The sequence below is a fragment of a genome, unplaced genomic scaffold (assembly GCF_019419815.1).
Source record: "Pyrus x bretschneideri cultivar Hongxiangsu unplaced genomic scaffold, Pyrus_bretschneideri_v1 Contig31, whole genome shotgun sequence".
In the NCBI taxonomy this organism is placed as follows: Eukaryota; Viridiplantae; Streptophyta; class Magnoliopsida; order Rosales; family Rosaceae; genus Pyrus; species Pyrus x bretschneideri.
In genome coordinates, this window is record NW_025999624.1 from 5,134,206 (window position 1) to 5,155,363 (window position 21,158).

A 21,158-nucleotide genomic window follows, 5' to 3' on the forward strand; every position below is an offset into this window, starting at 1 on the left:
CAAAATAAGTTCCAACAAGGCAACAAGCTAAGGAAGCATTATTTATTGTTGTAAATTGAGAGTTTCAATATTCACACAAATCATAATGGTACAAGAGACCTAGACAGAATATATGTACAACAGGAAAAGAACCGAAACCTATGGCTCCTTAATCTACTCCTAGTCCTAATCAGCTAGATACAATCCCTTGAAATAAGGGCAACAGATAACAAGAAGAACCCCTACATGCTAAAAAGGAGGACGCCATGCCCTGGACACTGATGTCATGCCGCACAGTGCACAGAAGGTGGATACAAGCCTTAGCTTTAGGTGACCTTTTTCTTCCAATATTTATCAAGAGGCCCGGTACTTGTCGGAGTAATCTTTTTGGGCTGCCAAGATAGGATGCCAGGTTATCACCATCCATCATTTCTAAGCAGCTGCAATAAGATATTTAGTATGTGAACTTGGTAGAATAGATACATTTGAAATCAAGCGAATGTCTAAGAAACCCTAATTATCAGTTTGGACAATGAACAAAATTCCAGTCAGAACCTTAAAACTCGAATCTTACGAAACGTGCAAAGCTGCTCCATGACGAGACAAAATTGAAGCAACGGGATCATAACCATCTCTAAGAGCAACTGTTGCAGTATCCAGCTGTAAGTTCAGCAGGCTGTGCTATCGTCTGGTACCACCGATATATTCCACCAATTTTAGCCGCCAATAGAATAGATGTTTGCTTATTTTCTAGATATTTCTTCAGACTGTTAGCTGCCTTTGCAAGAATATCATCTGCATGATAGAGCAACCTACCACTGTACCATTCCTACAATGATCAAGCCATGTATTGCATGATAAGGAACTTAGCAGTTTCTTAATTGTCCATAGTTTAATTTTCCAATTATACTCCATAATTGTCCCTAATTTACTAACCAGCACATCGTATGTTGGTTCGGAGACTGCACTGTCCCAAATAGTTCAACTTGAAGCGCCACAGCTTGCCTGAGCACTTATTCAGAAACTAGCTGACCAGAGTCAAAGCTGTTTATTCCAACAGTGAGTTTTTTTGTTTAATCATCAAGCTTTCTATATCGCATTACTGCTTCCTATAAGATAAATTAACGAGTGCTTTTTTTTTTGGCGGGTGAAGTTTTATGTGCTATTTTTCCCGTCATACTTTTACCAAAAGCAAACTAAAACTGAAAATTGGATATGGACAAGTATTCAATGCACTTAGCTGCATCTGACTGTCAGCAGGCGATCTTTTTCTTAATGAAAATGCCATTCTTGAATTAAAAGATCAGCAGACTATATTCTAGGGGTTGCTTTTCTTCTTATCGTCATTTAAGGTTTCTCGTCATTTCATTTCCTATCTTCGGCTTCTTTCCTATTCTTTTGCTTAGTTTTCCGCTTTTGAGCTTTTTGTCCAATAACTTTCGAGTTTTTACTTTCTCAAAAATCATATTTTGTTTTAAAGTTGAATTTTGTTGCCTGACAAATTGGGTAAATGGTAGCTGGAGGCAAAGTACACAGCGTACTATGACAATTTTTCAATTGCATAATCGATTATGTTTTTCTTTCTTACATCAATTTGAGCTGGCATTAGAGCAGTTCCACCCCTAAAGACTTTACGCTAGCACCCAGCGCATTTATCTGCTCAAGTGAACAGTAATATACCACAGTGAACAGTAATAGGCCAAAGCATCTCCACCCCTAAAAAAATAGCCTAGTCCATTTTATTAAAATATTATTTTTTTATTATAAAATAATAATTTAATTTTTCTTCTTCTCTAGAGTCCCTGCTTCTTCTTCTTTCTGGAACCCAACCCACACTACGAAACGACGCAACCCACAGCTGAAACACCTCTTCATTTCGATTGAAGCTCCAAAGTTGAGTTACGAAGGTAAGTTTGTGGGAGTTACGAATGTGACAGCCCGTCCCAAAAACATTTTAAAACGTACGTGTGAAAAGACAGTTTTGCCCCTAGTTCGATTTCGTTACGTTTATTGTTTGTTTTGGGGTTTTGTTGGCATGTTTGGTGCCACACACACCTTCCCACACACCACAGCCCTTCTGTCCCTTTCCCTGTCTCTGTCCCGAGTCCTCTCTCCCTTCCCATTCACCATACGTACGGACATACACCCAAAGCTCATCAAACGCCCACAGATCGAAGGAACTGAGTACATATTCGAGCTCCTGAGGCTCGTGGGAGCCCAACCGTACCATTTTCAGGTGAGAACTCCATCGTTTTCACGTCGATTCGACGATGTCCGATTTGGGTACTATTCATGCAAACGTAATTTCTCACGTTTTAGGGAAAATGAAGCTTGTAGGTAGCTTGGTGAGGTCCCAAGGAGTCTCGGAGTAGTTCGTTTGAAGGAATTGGACGTCGGGATCACCGTATTCAAAGTTGGCCGGAATTGGATTGTGTGGACAGGTGAGATCTCGTGGTTCTTAACCCTTAAAAGTGGTATATTGGTGTTCTCCTAGGTCTAAGCTTCAATTTGGTAGTAATTTTATGAAATTTGGACGAAAAACGAACGAGATATCAACGTTTGAAATTTTTCCAGTTTTCCGGCGCCAGCAACGGTGCCGGAGGTTAGCCCGGGAAGAAGACGGAATATTCCTTACGGCGTCAGTTGACGCCGTCAGCGTGCCAGGCACATGCCTGCGCGTGGCCAGCGCGTGGGGGCGCGTGCGGCGGTGGAAAATTTTTCTAAAAATTTGGGTGTGATCCTGAGGTTGTGTAGAGCACGTTGGTATATTCAATTGTCCAATTTGAGCAATGTATGAGAAGTTATTACGAAGGGAAGGTTATGTACTTTAAAATTAATGTTTTTATAGTATTTTCGCATATAGGTGAGACGTATCCCGAGGACGAGCGTGGTCACTCAAGGCAGGGGGGGCTACGACCCTTCCACTTATCAGTGAGTGGGCTTTTGGTTTTCCGTATATACCTATATACCTATATTTTCCCAGAAATTGATTTAAATACTTATTAGTTATATGCCATGTGCTATATTATCGTTACTTATGCATCATTAGTTGCTTTATTAGTCATATATATATATATATATATACGTATGCATAATGGGTGCTGTGGACGCACAGGTAAGTGCCAGGTAAGTGTTATTTGTGCTTATATTCAGTAGTGATTCGAGATGCTTAGAGAGCTCATAACTTGCACCCCCGGTGTTAGTGCTCCCGCCCAGAGTAGGGCACAGTCCTTCACGTGTTGTTCACCTCCCGCACCACACGCTCAGCTTGGATCCAAGTTAGGTGCACAGTCCTGTCGTACAGACCACTTTAGGTGGTTCCGACTCGTAGGTGACCCGCGATTATTCGCACAGCCTTCACATGATCGTAGCACTAGAGCGTTTATATGTATTACACCCAGGCCTGTCGTACAGACCACTTTAGGTGGTTCCGACTCGTGGGCAGGTTTAGTTATTGAGATTGAGATTTGAGCTCTAGATGCAGCTGTACAGGTCACGTTACGTGACTCCGGCTGCCAGACTATATGTTATTGATGTGATTTATACCTGAGCACTTGCATTTCATTCTGAGGTTCCGACATGGCATATTCTTGAGCATGATTGGCATATATATATACGTACCTATGTTTATTTTCTAGGAAGTATACAGGTTTTACGGCGAGGGGTTAGAACTTATTTGTTAAAATGGTTTTAGAAAAGCTTTGTTTTTGCTCACTCACGCTTTTGTTTGCGCCCCTCTAGGTTCTAGCTAGCTAGCAATTTTGGTGGTTCCCCAGAGGGCTTTCCCGGCATTTCTGACAGACGATCACCAGCGTAGGGCCACCTTCGGGTGTATTATTGTCACATCTTTTCCTTTTGGACTGCTTTAGGCGTTTTGGCTCTGAACTTAGCGTCTCACTTACGCTAGCACTTATTACTATTACCTTGTATGCTAGTTTTTATTTATTCATACTTTTACGTTACTACTTTATTAGCTTCCGCATTGTGCACTTGGCTACGTCACTTCCACGTGACGGCCAGCATGCCCTGACCTCGGTCGGGGTGTGTCAGTTTGGTATCAGAGCCTAGGTTTGGCAGTCCTGTGTCTTTGTGAGTATTTTAATGGTTTTGGTGTCTTCTGTCAGAACTATGCCGCCTCGTCGGGAACCACGTCGCTCTGCTGAGCCTAGTTTCCCGATATTGCTCAGCTGGGGGAAGCTATTGCTACAGCTATTCAGTCGGCGATCCGCCCTCCCCAGAGGACTCCTCTGGATACTATGTATAATTTGAAGTTGGATAAGTTTGAGGGTAATGAAGGTCATGAGGGTGCAAAGCGATGGTTAGAGCATATTGAGAAGACTTTTCGTGTTCTGAATAGTCAGGGGAATCTTCCTGTCGAGAAGTGGGTAGAGACGACCTCGTGGTTTCTGGGTTCGGAGTCTGCAGCCTGGTGGGAGCAGGAACTTCGTCGTTTAACTCCAGCTGAGAAGACTGATTGGGATGTTTTCATTAAATTATTCAAGAGAAGGTTTGTGCCCCCTGAGTACATTGATCGTAAGAAGCAAGAATTTACTGAGTTGAAACAAAGGAAGCTGACAGCGAATGAGTACTATTGGAAGTTCAATGATTTGTCTCGCTATCATCCTGAGATTGCTGGTAATCCGGCGGAGATGCTTTGTCGTTTTCGCTTAGGCACTAAGAAGAAATGGCGTTCGATGGCGACCACTACTCACTGTGATACTTACCAGGATTTTTATGAGGTTCTACTGAGAGTTGAGGACTCTGAAAACATGTCGAGCGAGAGTGATGAGGAAGAGAAGAACGGTAATCAGAAGAAAGATGATAAAGGTAAAGGTCAAGTGTCACTCGGGCCTCGTAGGACACAGAACTTCAAGAGGGGTGACACTAGTTCGAGTTCTTCTAGCGGTGGTTTCAGCGCCACTGGTCAGGGACGGGGAGGTAGGTTTGCTGGTGGTGCTAGAGGCCAGAGACAGGGTGATGGTGGCCGAGGTAGGGCCCCACTTTGCCGTAGATGTAATAATCGGCACTTTGGTGAGTGTAGGCGTGGCAGCAGTGGTTATTTTACTTGTGGGCAGATGGGACATCGGGCTGCGAATTGTCCCAGAGTCAGCAGCAGAAGCCGCAGCAGACTTTCTTGCCGCCACCTGCGCCGATTCAGCAGATTCAGGGCCCGGGTAGTTATGGACAGGCAGGTCGAGGTGGTGCCTATCACTATCAGGGTGATGCTGTTCCTTATTCCCTAGGACATTATCAGTATCCCCAGGACCCATATTCTCAGGGTGGTTATCCTCCGTATCCTGGCAGCTATATGCCATATCCTCCAGCTTCAGCAGGTGGTTCTCAGTGGTTTCAGGGAGGACAGTTCCAGCAGGGAGAGATTGCTTCGAGTAGTGCGGGGTCTTTGAGGCAGTCTGGTCAGCCCAGTCAGGGGTGTGGCACTCAGAGTCGTGGTGGTCAGACGAGCAGAGGTCACGGTGGACGACAGCAGACCCAGGGGCGTATTCATAATATCTCGCTGCAGGATGCTCAGAACAATCCAGATTTGATTATGGGTACGTTAAATATACTTGGTTATTTTGCTAGAGTATTAGTTGATTGTGGTGCTACACATTCTGTGATTTCTCATACATTTGCTCAAGTGACGCAACCTCGCCCCACACCTCTAGGGTACGATTTAGAGTTCGCTATGCCCAGAGGAGAGAGATGTATTGTAGATCGGGTGTACCCAGGGTGTCCAGTGATAGTTGAGGGTGTTGTTATGCCAGCTGATCTTATCCCGTTAGATATTGTCGACTTTGATGTGATTCTGGGCACGGATTGGTTGCATTTCTATCGTGCCAATATTGATTGTTACGGGAAAATAGTTACGTTTCATCGTCCTGGACTACCTGTGGTTACTTTTGTGGGTGAGCAGAGTGGGGTGAGACATGGCGTTATTTCGGCTTTGCGAGCGAAAAGGTTGTTGTCTAAAGGTTGCCAGGGGTACTTAGCTCATGTGGTGTTGGATGAGACCGTTCCTAGTCGAGTTGAGGATATGAGGGTAGTCAGACACTTTCCTGATGTTTTCCCCGAGGATTTACCTGGTTTACCCCCAGATCGAGACATGGAGTTTACTATTGAGTTGCTTCCAGGTACTAATCCTATTTCCTTGACTCCTTATCGTATGGCACCCGCTGAGTTAAGGGAGTTGAAAGTTCAGTTGCAGGAATTAGTGGATAAGGGTTTCATTCAGCCTAGTACTTCACCGTGGGGAGCTCCAGTATTGTTTGTGAGGAAGAAAGACAACCTTGAGGCTGTGTATTGATTACAGGCAATTGAATCGGGTGACGATTAAAAACCGTTATCCGTTGGCACGTATCGATGATTTGTTTGATCAGCTTCGAGGTGCTTGTGTATTCTCCAAGATTGACTTGAGGTCTAGATATTATCAGCTGAAGATTGGTAGGGATGACGTTCCTAAGACGGCGTTCAGGACTCGTTATGGTCATTACGAGTTTCTGGTTATGTCATTTGGGTTGACGAATGCACCAGCTGCTTTTATGGATTTGATGAACCGAGTATTCCAGCCATATTTGGATAGGTTTGTTATTGTTTTCATCGACGATATTCTGGTGTATTCGAAGTCGAAGGCGGAGCATGTTCGACATCTTACTTTGATGTTGAAAAGGTTGAGGGAACACCAATTGTATGCTAAGTTTAGCAAGTGCCAGTTCTGGTTAGACCAAGTTGCGTTTTTGGGGCACATCATTTCTGCTCAGGGTATTTTGGTAGACCCTCAGAAAGTGGCAGCTGTGGGGAGTTGGGAGCAACCGCGAACCGTCACTGAGGTGAGGAGTTTCCTTGGTTTAGCAGGTTATTATCGACGGTTTGTTAAGGATTTTTCGGTGATTGCTTTACCATTGACGAGGTTGACGAGGAAGGATGTTAAATTCGAGTGGGATGATAACTGTGAGCAGAGTTTCCAGCAGTTGACGCATTGTCTCACTCATGCACTAGTTTTGGCACTCCCGGACGATAGTGGTGATTTCGAGGTTTATAGTGATGCTTCATTGAATGGTCTGGGATGTGTGTTGATGCAGCATGGTAGGGTGATTGCTTATGCTTCGCGACAGTTGAAACCTCATAAGTTGAATTACCCTACACATGATTTGGAGTTGGCCGCTATTATCTTTGCGTTGAAGTTGTGAAAACACTACCTTTATGGGGAGAAATGTAGGATCTTTACAAATCATAAGAGTCTTCAGTATCTTTTTACTCAGAAGGAACTTAATCTTCGTCAACGAAGGTGGATGGAGTTGCTCAGCGATTACGATTGCACGATTGATTATCACCTTGGTCGTGCAAACGTAGTGGCCGATGCACTTAGCAGGAAGTCTCAGGGCCGTATCAATGCGTTGTACGCTAGTCGTATTCCTCTTTTGGCAGACTTACGTTCTACAGGAGTGAGATTAGAAGCAGAAGATCGAGAAGTGGCTTTACTTGCTAATTTTCAAGTTAGGCCAATCTTAGTTGATCGGATACTTGCAGCTCTGGTAGCTGATGAGCAGACTCAAGAACTAATCCAAGCTCGAGATCAAGGAAGAAGGAGAGACCTCAGAGTTCGTGATTCGGATGGCATGTTGATGCAAGAGGGAAGAATGTTTGTGCCGAATAATTTGGATTTAAAGAAAGAAATTCTCGATGAAGCACATATCTCGGCTTATGCCATGCATCCAGGAGCTACTAAAATGTATCATACCATTCGACCATTTTATTATTGGCCGGGTATGAAGAGGGAGATAGCTGAGTATGTGAGTAGGTGCGCTGTTTGTCAGCAAGTTAAAGCAGAAAGGAAGAAGCCGTTTGGATTGTTGCAGCTGCTTCCCATTCTAGAGTGGAAATGGTAAAATATTACCATGGATTTCGTGTACAAGCTCCCGCGTACACATAATGGTTTTGATGGCATTTGGGTGATCGTTGATCGGCTCACTAAGTCGGCACATTTCATTCCAGTGAGGGAGAAGTATTCTTTGGGCCGATTAGCGGAGTTGTTCATAAGATTGTGAAGTACCATGGTGTCCCTATGAGTATTGTCTCAGATCATGATCCACGATTTACATCCAAGTTTTGGGTGGCTTTTCAAGAAGCTTTGGGTACGAGACTACTTTACAGTACGACGTATCATCCTCAGACAGATGGACAGTCAGAGAGAACCATTCAGACTTTGGAGGATATGTTGTGAGCTTCGGTGTTGCAGTTTGGTGATGCTTGGCACCAGTGGTTGGACTTGATGGAATTTGCCTATTATAATAGCTTTCATTCGAGTATTGGCATGGCGCCATTTGAGGCATTATATGGTAGAGCTTGTCGCACACCGTTGTGTTGGTCAGAGGTTGGAGAAAGAGTCTTAGTGGGTCCAGAGATTGTTGAGGAGACTACTCAAAATGTTCAGGTAATTAAGTCTAACCTGAAAGCAGCCCAGGACAGGCAGAAGAGTTTAGCAGATCGGCATGCTACGGACAGAACGTATGAGGTCGGAGATTGGGTATTTCTGAAGCTTTCGCCGTGGAGAGGTGTTGTGCGGTTTGGGAAGAAAGGCAAGTTGAGTCCCAGGTACATTGGACCTTACATGGTCACGGAGCGAGTGGGTGAGGTAGCTTACAGGTTGGAGTTGCCTCCGGAGTTGGCTAGAGTGCATAACGTTTTTCACGTGTCTATGCTTCGACATTATGTTGCTGATCCGTCTCACGTGATACCTCCGCAACCCTTGGAAATTAATCCAGATTTGACTTATGACGAGGAACCAGTGACGATACTAGATTGGAAGGAAAAGGTTCTGAGGAACAAGACGGTGAACTTAGTGAAAGTTTTGTGGATGAATCATTCTGTGGAGGAAGCTACGTGGGAAACAGAAGATCGGATGAGGGATTTGTATCCTCGGTTGTTCTTTGGTCACTAGGGGTTGGTATTTGGTTGTTTTGAATTTCGGGACGAAATTCTATTAAGGTGGGTAGGTTGTGACAGCCCGTCCCAAAAACATTTTAAAACGTACGTGTGAAAAGACAGTTTTGCCCCTAGTTCGATTTCGTTACGTTTATTGTTTGTTTTGGGGTTTTGTTGGTATGTTTGGTCCCACACACACCTTCCCACACACCACAGCCCTTCTGTCTCTTTCCCTGTCTCTGTCCCGAGTCCTCTCTCCCTTCCCATTCACCATACGTACGGACATACACCCAAAGCTCATCAAACGCCCACAGATCGAAGGAACTGAGTACATATTCGAGCTCCTGAGGCTCGTGGGAGCCCAACCGTACTATTTTCAGGTCGAGTAACTTTGCATTTGCAACCTCTTCACCCAATGTCCAAATCTATTACGCTTTGTGCACTTGGGTTTTCCCTTGAACCAACAAGGTCTAAAGTGTAGTTTGTCACAGATTTTACAAGCAGTATTGGATGTCTCTCTTCCATTACTACTTGCACCTTGCTTCTGCACTACACTGACTCTACTATCCCATTTCTTGTTCTTTCCTTTCCACTCATTTTTGCCTTTATAATTTTGATTTCCAGAGAATTGCCCACTGAAGTAGTTGCTCTTGCCTCCAATGTTCAACCCTTGGAAGGCATTTTCAATCATATTTTCAGCATGTCTATCTAACCTTTGATCACAAGCTTTGATTAAAGCTACAACTTCTTGTATTCCTAGTGTATCAGGATCTTTTGTCTCCTCAATAAGATTGACAATATTATCATACTTTCTAGTAAGACTGATAAGTATTTTCTGCACTATTCTAGCATTAGTAAGTTATTCTCCATAGTTTTTCAACTGATTTACTAGTTCAAACAGCCTACTAAAATAATCATTCAAGGGTTCTCCTTCTTTCATTCTAGCATACTCAAAATCTCTTCTCAAAGTTTGAAGTTTAACTTTTCTTACCTTTACATCTCCTCTATATTTTCTTTGAGTTTGTCCCATGCTCCCTTTGAGGTTTCTTCATGAGCTATTCTGGGAAAGACTTGGTCTGTGACAGAGTTCTGAATAATCCCCAAGGCTTTCGCATCCTTTGTCATGTTCTCATTCAAGACGATTTCCTTGCCAAGAGGAAGCTTCTCAGCATCTGCATCCTTTTTAGTAGAGGTTTCATACCCTTCCTCGACTAACTCCCAAAGACCATGAGATTTGAGATTGTTTTCATTTTGATACTCCAAAACTCATAGTTTTCTCCACCAAAGACTGGGGCTTTAACTTCTCCATTGGCATTGATAGACATTTTGAGAAGAAAGGAAGAGACTTTGAGAGATTTTGGGGAGTTTTGAAGGTTTTCGAAAAATTCAGAAAACTGGGTTTCAGGATTTTTTTTTTTTTTTTTTAGGTTGAAATCTCCCCTTGAATCACAACAACGCCCAGCTAGCGATTGAAAACAGGCTCTGAGGCCATGTTAGAAATTGGATATTTAGGGAATGATTGAGAACAAAAGGTAAGGAAAAACAAAAAGAATTTTTCAGAGAATTTTAGTGACTGCAAAACATGGCAGCAGCACTAAGATTTCATTCGTTGTAATTTTTTTAAAAACATCCTTCCTACTTATCTGCAGGTATTGCAGATAGTACACGTCCTTCAAATGGACAGCTAGATATATGAATCACAGCCCTACACTAGTTCTAATCCTAGCCTTACATCTGTTCTTTGAAAACTAGAATCATATGCTTCATTCCTTCACAAACTAGCCGTTACAGCTTTTTAAGTTCCTTTTGGTCCTGCCTTTGAACCTTTAAGTTTGCGATATAGCTTACATTTCAACAGTTGAGAGGTCTTGGGAGAAGGCAAAGGCGACAACTGAATCGGAGGGCTCAGAAGGGATGCCGGAGGAATTGTAGGAGAAGTGGTCGGAGAAGAAGCAGGAGAGGGTTGCGCGGAGGTAGTGGCTTTGTGGGGGTGTTGCTAAGTAAGTTCAAGATAAGTGCCAACAAAGCAACAAGCTAAGGAAGCATTATTTATCAAAAGGCCCTGTACTTGTTGGAGAAATCCTGCTGGGCTTCCAAGATAGGATGCCAAGTTATCACCATCCATCATTTCTAAGCAGCTGCAATAAGATATTTGGCTAAATAGCCAAAATGGTAACTGAGATATGCATACCACATTATTTTGGTCCCTAAGATTGAAAATCAATAGAAATGGTCATTGAGATTGTCCACCATCATCATTTTGGTCATTCCGTCATAAACTCTTTAGGCAATTTTCAAAGCTTTGTAACTCAATCGTTTTTTAACCAAATTCGATCTATAATATATCAAAATGAAGATAGGAAAATGTAGAACAAGATTATACCATTTGGAAGCCCAATGGTTGCCAGAGATGACCGAAAAATAGCCTCAAAGTTGACTGGTCCGCTGAAAAACTAGAAAACTCACCGGAAACTGGGTAAACTTTAAACGTTCATAACTTCTTCAATACTCAACGAAAGGTACCATTCTATTCGTCTCGTCGAGAAGTATGATTTTCGTTTTTGAATCACTCAATTTCGTTGAGTATTGAAGAAGTTATGAACGTTTAAAATTTACCCAGTTTTCGGCGAGTTTTCCAGTTTTTTCGTGGACCAGTCAACTTTGAGGCTATTTTCTAGCCATCTCCGGCAACCATTGGGCTTCCAAATAGGTATAATCTTGTTCTACACTTTCCTGTCTTCATTTTGATATATTATAGGTCGAATTTGATTAAGAAATGATTGAGTTACGAAACTTTGACAATTGCCCAAAGAGTTTTTAACGGAAATATCAAAATGATGGATGGTGGACAATCTCAGGGAATAGTTCTATTAATTTTCAATCTCAAGGACCAAAGTGATGTGTTATGCATATTTCAGAGACTATTTTGGCTATTTAGCCTAAGATATTTAGTATGTGAACTTGGTAGAATAGATACATTTGAAATCAAGCGAATATCTAAGAAACCCTAATTATCAGTTTGGACAATGAACAAAATTCCAGTCAGAACCTTAGAGCTTAAAATCTTACGAAACGTGCAAAGCAGCTCCATGACGAGACAAAATTGAAGCAACGGGATCATAACCATCTCTAAGAGCAACTGTTGCAATATCCAGCTGTAAGTTCAACAGGCTGTGCCATCTCTGGTACCACCAATATATTCCACCAATTTTAGCCGCCAATAGAATAGCTGCCTTTGCAAGAATATCATCTGCATGACGGAGCAACCTACCACTGTACCATTCATACAACGAGTCAAGCCATGTATTGCATGATAAAGAACTTGCTGCAGTTTCTTAATTGTCCTTATTTTAATTTTCCACTTATACTCCATAATTGTCCCTAGTTTACTAACCAGCACATTGTATGTTGGTTCGGAGACTGCACTGTCCCAAATACTTCAACTTGTTGAAGCTCCACAGCTTACCAGGGCACTTGTTCAGAAACTAGCTGACCAGATTCAAAGTTTTTTGTTCCAACAGTGAGTTTTTATGTTTAATCCTCAAACTTTCCATATTGCATTACTGCTTCCTATAAGATAAATTAAAGAGTACTTTTTTTTAGCGGGTGAAGGTTTATGTGCTTTTTTCCCGTCATGCTTTTACCAAAAGCAAACTATAACTGAAAATTGGATATGGACAAGTATTCAACGCACTTTAGCTGCTTCTGTCTGTCAGCAGGTGACGCTTTTTCCTAATGAAAATGACATTCTTGATTTAAAAGATTAGCAGCCTATTTCTAGGAGTTGCTTTTCTTCTTATCGTCTTTTAAGGTTTCTCGTCATTTCATTTCTTTTGTTATGTCTTTGGCTTCTTTCCTTTTCTTTTGCCTAGTTTTCCGCTTTGAGCTTTTTATCCAATAACTTTTTTGAGTTTTTTTTTTTTCTTTTGCCTAGTGCACCGCGTATTTTGACAATATTTCAATTGCTAAGAGGCTGCTAAAGACGTTTGGATCAACTAAACATGTGCTGGAGGCTAAGGACTTTGAGGTGCACACAGGAGCTGGCGTTAGTGGAAGAGTTGGCGACAAAATGGTTTTGGCTGGGAACAAGAGGCTCATGCGGGAAAACAATGTCCAGGTTGGTCCTGAGGTTGACAAGTATTGTTTCAGAACATGAGAATCCGGCTCGACCGTGTGTTGGTTGCCATTGATGGAAAGATTGCTGGGTCATTTGCTGTAACTGATCCAGTGAAGCCAGAGGCTGCAAGAGTCATCTCTTATCTTCACTTGATGAACTTTACAAGCATCATGGTTACTACTGATAACTGCGCTTCAGGAGCAGCCATTGCAAAGGAAGTTGGCATTAATAAGGTGTCTGCTGAGACGGATCCACTAGAAAAGATGACAGAATCAAAGAAATACAGCTACGATTATACAATAGTTACAGGGGTGGTGCGAATGAATTACAATTACTAAATTATATTTCAAATGACTTGTCTAGTGTAAACTAATGCCTTACAGAAATCTTCACTCATTTTTCTATATCAAGTTTGTTTCCGACTTGATATGTGAATGAAATCTATCAAACATAGCGTTTTCAGACTTATTAAACTGGATTTGGAAGCAGATTAAAGGAATGGCCGTGACAATGGTGGGAGCAACTTGGAAGATGTTGGCATGGCAATTGGTGCTGTCACCGACGTAGCTATAGAAGCCGCTGATATAGTTCTGATGAAGAGCAACTTGGAAGATGTAGTTTTAGCCATTGATCTCTCTAGAAAGACCATGTCTCGAATTTGATTGAATTATGTCTGGGCCCTGGGCTACAGTGTCCTCGGCATGCCAGTGGTGACTGGAGTTTTGTTCCCTTTCACTGGAATTGAATTACCACCGTGGCTTGCATGTGCATGTATGGCTTGCATGTGTGTGTTTGATATGTTCATCTCTGCTTTTATATTTGAAGCAATTATATCAAATTTTTCGTCACACGACTCTCTTTAAAGGAAATATAGTTTTTTTCCCACTCATATGCCCTTAACGTTACCTCCAGGTTTTTCACACGATTAATATTCATGGACTAAATTAACACATTACTCTTAATTTTAATAGTACTCTATTTGAATTGTTCTGGGGCTTGGGTTAAGCCGAGCTAGACATAATAATTTGATATCGAATTTGTCATTCAAGTGAGTCAAAATTGTCATTCACTTTTTTTTTTACTTTTTTTTTTGTCAAACGATAAATTTTGTTATATTAGATGTTAAATTAATCACTGGGGTTCGAACCCACGCCGTCACTTTTTATTAAAATTGAAAATTGTAAACTTCTTTGGTAACTACTTCCTTGAGCCCTTTTCAAAAGGGAAAATTAGAACCCCCTTCAATTTTCTAGTACTCTTTAGATCAAACATTGGTTCTATTTTGAAATTTGATTAGGATGCCTAAACTATAGTCATGTCAGCATTTTTATATTTATTTAAATTACATGTTTGTTTAATTTAAATTGTTAATTATTAAATTTCATATATATCCTTTTGGCTTGATATATTAATTCCTAAACCCTATTTCTGTATGTAGCCTTTTTTTTAGGATGTGCCGCTGGTTTGTGTTTCCAGAATTCTTCTTCCACGTTTGAATTTTGTGATCCTCATTTTTGAATTTTGAATGGACTTATCCATTTCAATTAGTGGTTATTTTAGTTATTTTATATTGATATCATGTGAGATAATTAGACGTATTCTCTATTTTCTGATGCTTGAGGCTGTTACGTTTAGAAGGTTTTATCGAGATTCTCTACAATGTCGACCTTGCTGTCTGTGGTACGTTCAGAAGGTTTTCAGATAATTATCTTGTTGTGCGTTTCATCGATTTTAGTCTGGGTTCGAAAAGGGATTGGGATTGATTATTTGTTATGCGTTTGCTGCTTAATGCTCTGTTTGCTTGTATTTCTTCTGGTTTATGCTTAAATACTAGTATTTCTTTTTGTATGTTAGTTAACATCATGCTGTATTAATTCTGTTATATTTTTCATTTGTATAGGTTTTTTTCCCTCTTGCATTTGCTTTGGTTGATGCTGAAGATGAGGCTAACTGGACTTGGTTTTTGATGAACTTATCCGCCGTATTATCTGAAGATGAACGTACCATTACATTCATATCGGACCGGCACAAAGGATTGCTTCAATCTGTGGCAAATGATTTCCCTACTTCTCCACAGGGATTTTGTATTTACCACATAGAAAAGAATATTAAGAAAACAAATCCTATTGGCTTTGGGAAAAAGTTTCGTAAGACAATGGTCCAATTATTCAAGAACTGTGCTTATTCATCCACTCCAGAAGTGTTTGACGTAAACCCGCAGATTTTGAGAAAAAAGGGTGGCAGACTAATTGACAAATTTTTGGAGGATTTGCCCAAAGAGAACTATTCAGATGCATTCTTTTTGGGTGCCAGGTACAATTGTTATGTTGAGTTTTAATGAAGAGGTGCTTGTGTACATGATTTGGTTTAAGACTTGCCGTCCTACCGTTATTCCTTTTCCGCAATTTTATTCCTTCTCGTATTATGCTTTCATTGAGCGGTATTTTTTTAGAAGTTTTCAGTTGGTACGTTTGGATTAACACACCAACACTTCGGTAGCTTCTGATATTTCAAAAATAAAAAGCTTTACGTACCAATGGTCTGAAATGATCTAATTTAATATTATTTCATGAACCAAACAATCAACATAAGTCAGTGTAACATTAAGTAACGTACAAAACTCCTGATACATTACAAACACACATTGTATAACGTTTTTCCAAACCGATACGTTTCAAAAATATAAAAACTATACGTACCAAATGCCTGGAATGATCTAATTTAATATTATTTTATGAATCAAACTATCAATATGAGTCAGTGTAACATTAAGTAACATACCAAACACCTGGTACATTACAAATACACATTGGATAACGTTTTTCCAGATGAATACGTTTCAAAAATAAAAAAAAACTTCAGGTACCAAACGCCTGGAATGATCTAATTTAATATTATTTCATGAATCAAACTATCAATATGAGTCAGTGTACCATTAAGTAACGTACCAAACACCTGGTACATTACAAATACACATTGTATAACATTTTTCCAGACAAATACGTTTCAAAAATAAAAAACTTTACGTACCAAACGCCTGGAATGATCTAATTTAATATTATTTCATGAATCAAACTATCAATATGGGTAAGTGTAACATTACATAACGTACCAAACACCTGATACATTACAAATACACATTATATAACGTGCCATGATGTACCTGAAACATTTTTAGTCAAACAATTTGTACCATTATATATATATATATATATGTATATATATATATATAAATTCTAAGCTGCAAGATGTCCACACGAATCATATATATAGCACACTACACGATTCATAAATCCTAGGCTGCAAACGTACCAAAAGCTACCAATTAAAAATTGCGATCTACATAATGTTAGGATTATGCAGTAGGTATGAAATCTTGGTTACGAAATAACATAATGTTAGGATTATGCAGTGTTTTGATTGACTTTTATTTTTTTGGCAAGTACGGTGAAATGTGCCGATTCATTCAATTCTTGGATTAGGAAAGAAAGGCTTCTGAAACATAGTGTTTCCTCGCCTCAGTATCTTTCTCATACAGTCCCTCTACTACTCTATATTAGTCCCGCTGTCCAGGCGCATCACTGGCCATCCCCTCGGTGCTTCTCAGCTTCAGAGAGTGGGGATAGGCCTGGCGGTTTCAATCCAATCTGTGGCGTGGGCGGCAATTTTTGAAAGATACCGAAGGAATTATGCGATATGATGAGCGGATTTTATAGTATATATTTAACCCTATTCTTGGTATATTTTGGTTAATATTTTGAAAGAATTTTGATACTTTGAATTGTTTTTCTAATTTAGGACTTTCGACTTCCTCTGGAGAAAAACATAATTAAATGGACGAATTTTGGAGTAATTCTAGTTGGAGGATGTTCCTGAGTCACTTGGCTTGATCGTATCAAAATATCAGAATTTTCTACCAAGCGGTTATTTTCTGACGATAAAATAAATGAGCAATGCGCAGTGATGGAATAGTGACGTTTTGGGCTTGAATTGCATTTTTGAAGTCCAAGATGACCTCGGATGGGTCTGTGGCCTTCTGGAGATGTGTTCAGAACGTCCCGATCTTTAAAACAACCCATTATGGGCCAGATTTGGAGGATTTTTGAGGCTAAAACGTAGCTGGACAGTTCCCTTGCAGTTTTTCCTAGTTTAATTAGGACTTTGTTTTCTAAGTATTTGATTTTATTATTGACTTCCCTAGTTGGAATAAGAGACTATGTTTTAGGGTTTGTAGGGGGGCTCAGCAATTATATATTGCTTGGCCGTTCTTAAATAGAGGGGGGAATTTTTGATGATTTTGGAGAGACAAAGAGTGATTGCTAGGGTTCGTGGATATTTTCTACTTTAAGGTGTTTTCATTCCTTTGACTCATTTTGAATGATATTTCCTTTGATTTTTATTATGAGTATGCGTAACTAATTCTTTTGCTAGGGTTAGGCCATGAACCGTAGCATGAATATGTAATTTTATTAATTCGCTTATGAATGGATGCATGTTTGCTTTGAATTATTAATCACCGCGATTAAATCTATCTATATATTTTAATGATTGATCACCATTAGGGTATTTAGACAAGTTATTTGATGCAATTTTTGTTGGAACATCACCCTGAAATTGAGGAGGGCTTCTTGTGATTAGTAATTGTAAGTTCACTTAAGGCGAACATCACGCTCTTAAGGGTTGCATGGTTTTTCAAAGGGTTTTCACGAAGTTTAATGAGTCTTGCATGTTTATATTTAATCTGAACATCACAGATGGATTGCATGTTAGATATACGTTTTCGCTTGAACATCACAAGAAAAATATGCGTTAGGAAAACCTAACCTTCAAAGCATGGATGTGGAAATTTATAAGTAATTGATAGAATTGCATAGGATTGTAACGGTGACGGCTTAACCCTAGTCTTTCCCTAAATTGTTTTAATTAAAAAACGCTTTTTCTGTTTGCTGCTTTTATTTTCTAACTTCTAGGTTCTTTAATTGTTAATTCAACATTTTCGAACTCAAAAATCTCAAATCTTTGATAAAAATCTGTTTCAATAGTTAATTAAGAGTTGTTTTAATTATGAATTAATCAAACAATCTTTGTGGACAATGACCTTGCATGAGCAATTATACTACAATTACCTTGTATTCTTGCAAGTATTTTAAGTGATTTTAACCCTATTTGCATGTGGTAAAAAACCTATCAAGAAATTGGCGCCGTTTGCCGGGGATTGTTTTAATTAATTTGTTTTTATCATATTCTTAATTAATTATTTTCGTTAAAAAAAAAATCTCTTTAATTTTAATTGTTGTTTTTATTATTTCTTCAGATTACTGAAATTTGTGCATGGTCAGCACCAGATCACATTCTGCACAGCTTGTTCAATTTGATCCTAAGTTTGAAAGAACATTACGAAAGCAACGGCGAGAACAGTTTTTGGCACCTGATCTTTCCCAGAAGGGCACTTATCTGCAGCACCTAATTTTAGGCGTTTCAGAAAGTAGAGAAACAATGGCTTTTGCCATGCCCGAAGTTGGGCAACCTTTGAGACAAACACTAGCAGCCCGTGCTAACGAATTACCGAGTTGCGTTGTTTATCCAGAAGATGAAGGCAATACTTTTGAGATTAGACATCACATGTTGGAAATATTGCCCACTTTTCATGGACTAGCTCATGACGATCCTAACATGCACATTATTGAATTTCTGATGGGTTGCAAGAATATTTTGGTTAGAGGGTTTTCTGCAGAATCTATTAAGCTTCGTCTTTTTCCCTATACTTTAAAAGACAAGGCGAAAACATGGCTTTTTACATTCCCATCTGGGAGCATCACTTCCTGGGCACAGTTAAGCGAAAAATTCTTAAGCAAGTTTTATCCAGCATCCAAGACTCTTGACATAAGAACTAAAATTTTATCTTTTGTTCAAAAGCCTAATGAAGAGTTCCATGAAGCTTGGGAGCGATTTTCAGATTTATTCAGGAAGTGTCCTCATGCTGATATTAATGGTGACACAAGAATGCAAATATTCTACAGGGGTTTAAATCCAACTACAAAGAGTTATGTGAATGCATCATCCGGAGGTTCATTTTCAGATAAAAATGCTCAACAAGCATTTCAGTTATTTGAGAAAATGGCTACAGAGACACAACAATGGGCAGCGGACCAGACACAAACCAGAGGCGTTTTTGATATGTCAATTGGAACTCCACATGTATCTGCTCAAATCGAAAAAATGGAGAGGAAACTTGAAAATTTTGACTCAAAATTTGACATGCTTTTACAGAAAATAACAGTACCAGTGATAGGAGCATATTTATACGACTTAGTTAGCTTGTTTTCTTGCATTTAATTAGCTAAACTATGTTAATTATAGTGTTTAAAGTTATTTTCGTGCAATTTCAGGTTTTAGTGTCAAAGTATGCAAAAAGAAGCAATTTGGAGCATTCTAGAGCATTTTTGGGCCAAGATTGGATAGTGCAAGCATGGAGGCATGAGGATGGACGAATTTGAAAGGCTTGAATTCAGTTATGGAGTTGCAAGGGGGCCTAAAAACCTGATTTCTAGAATGCTACATTAGAGCCACATGCACTTCCATCCTTTAATCCATTGCAGCCACATGCACTCCCATCCTTTAATCCATTGCAGCCACATGCACTCCCATTCTCTCCCAAAAACATGCATTCATCATCATAACCTAGCTGTCATTCCACCTTTATGCATTCATCATCATAACCTAGCTGTCATTCCACCTTTGTGCTGTGATTTCCCCTTCATTCCAGCCATTCCACATGCATTTCCAACCCACATGCCCCTTTAATCATTCAAACATGCACCCTTTATTCTTTCATCATTCCAGCCACTCCACATTCATCACCAACACAATCATCAACAAAAGACCCATTCCCATCTCTGCCGTGCACACTCCCATCCCATTTCCAGATTTCCACAACTTTTCCTAGCTGTTTTGCACATGCATTCCCTTAATTATTTCAACCACATGCACCCATAATCATTCACACCTTGCAGCCACATGCACATTCACCCCTTTCTCTCCCTATAAAACCATGCAATGCATTCATACAAACCATTCCCATTCATACACAATTCACTCTTCCATATTCAGAAATTCACCAAAAACATCCCCCTTTAGCCGTGCCCATTTCCACCATTCCAGAAATTCATACACACTTCACACCATCACACAACCATTCCTTAGACCTTGTGCAGCAACAAAGAGGAAGAGAAGAGGGCTTAAACGTTCATACAATTCAAGTTTGAGTTGTTGGAATGTTTAGGTGTTTCTTTTCCTTTGATTTCAATGTTTAATTTCAATTCTCTTTGTTTTGTACGTATGAGGAACTAAACCCCCCTTGGCTAGGGGGGGATTCGAAATATATGTTTATGCTTGCAATATGATTTGATTACTTCTAATTACGTTTCATAAGTCGTGAATTCAATTTGTTTAACTGTTTGATTGATAACTTATTTATGTATGTTTATTGAGAGTGCACGCTTAATTTTCATGCATGAATATGACGCTAGAATATAAGTGAGTTTCACCTAATAGTTATGAACTTATATTCACAAGTAGTGGAGGTTGCTTATAAACAATCGCGTTAAATGAATTCTTGGCAAGAGTATCATGCATTCATAGTTACAATTGCCTCGTCAACACTTATAATTTTCATAGAGCATAATGATCTCTCATTGTATCTCTTCTATGCATTCATGTTGAGAACTATTGGAGAATGATTTGAATTGTCGCATGCATCATCCAAATCAATAACATAAGAAAAATTTGAGAGTTAATTAGTGCATCACGGTTAACTTGGGATGTTGAGCATCATGGTTTATTAAGAAGCAATTGTAAATCGTTTTATATGCAAGTGTAACATGTGTGGAGATGAACCCCTTAGCTAGCCATCCCATCCATTCTATTCCATCAAATTCGTTTTACAATCTGTTTTGTTTCCAAGTTTCTGTTTTAATTTCAAATTCATCCAAAACCAATCCCCCTTTACTTTATTGTCCAAATTAGTTAGAAAGTGTCTTAGTTTGTGTTTATAAGTGTTTTGATTCAATTTGTTGCACAAATTCGTCCAAATTCACCAAGGTGCTCAAAACTGCCCAGAAAGTGTTTTTAAGGCAGTTTT

General features: G+C 39.8%; 1 non-coding gene across 1 annotated transcript; it reads right to left on the minus strand.

Annotated features, from left to right (window-relative positions):
• Positions 1–18,899: 18,899 nt before the first annotated feature.
• Positions 18,900–19,005, minus strand: LOC125480086. Its single transcript, XR_007260489.1, has one exon. It is a non-coding gene; the product is annotated as a small nucleolar RNA R71 (small nucleolar RNA).
• Positions 19,006–21,158: the final 2,153 nt, after the last annotated feature.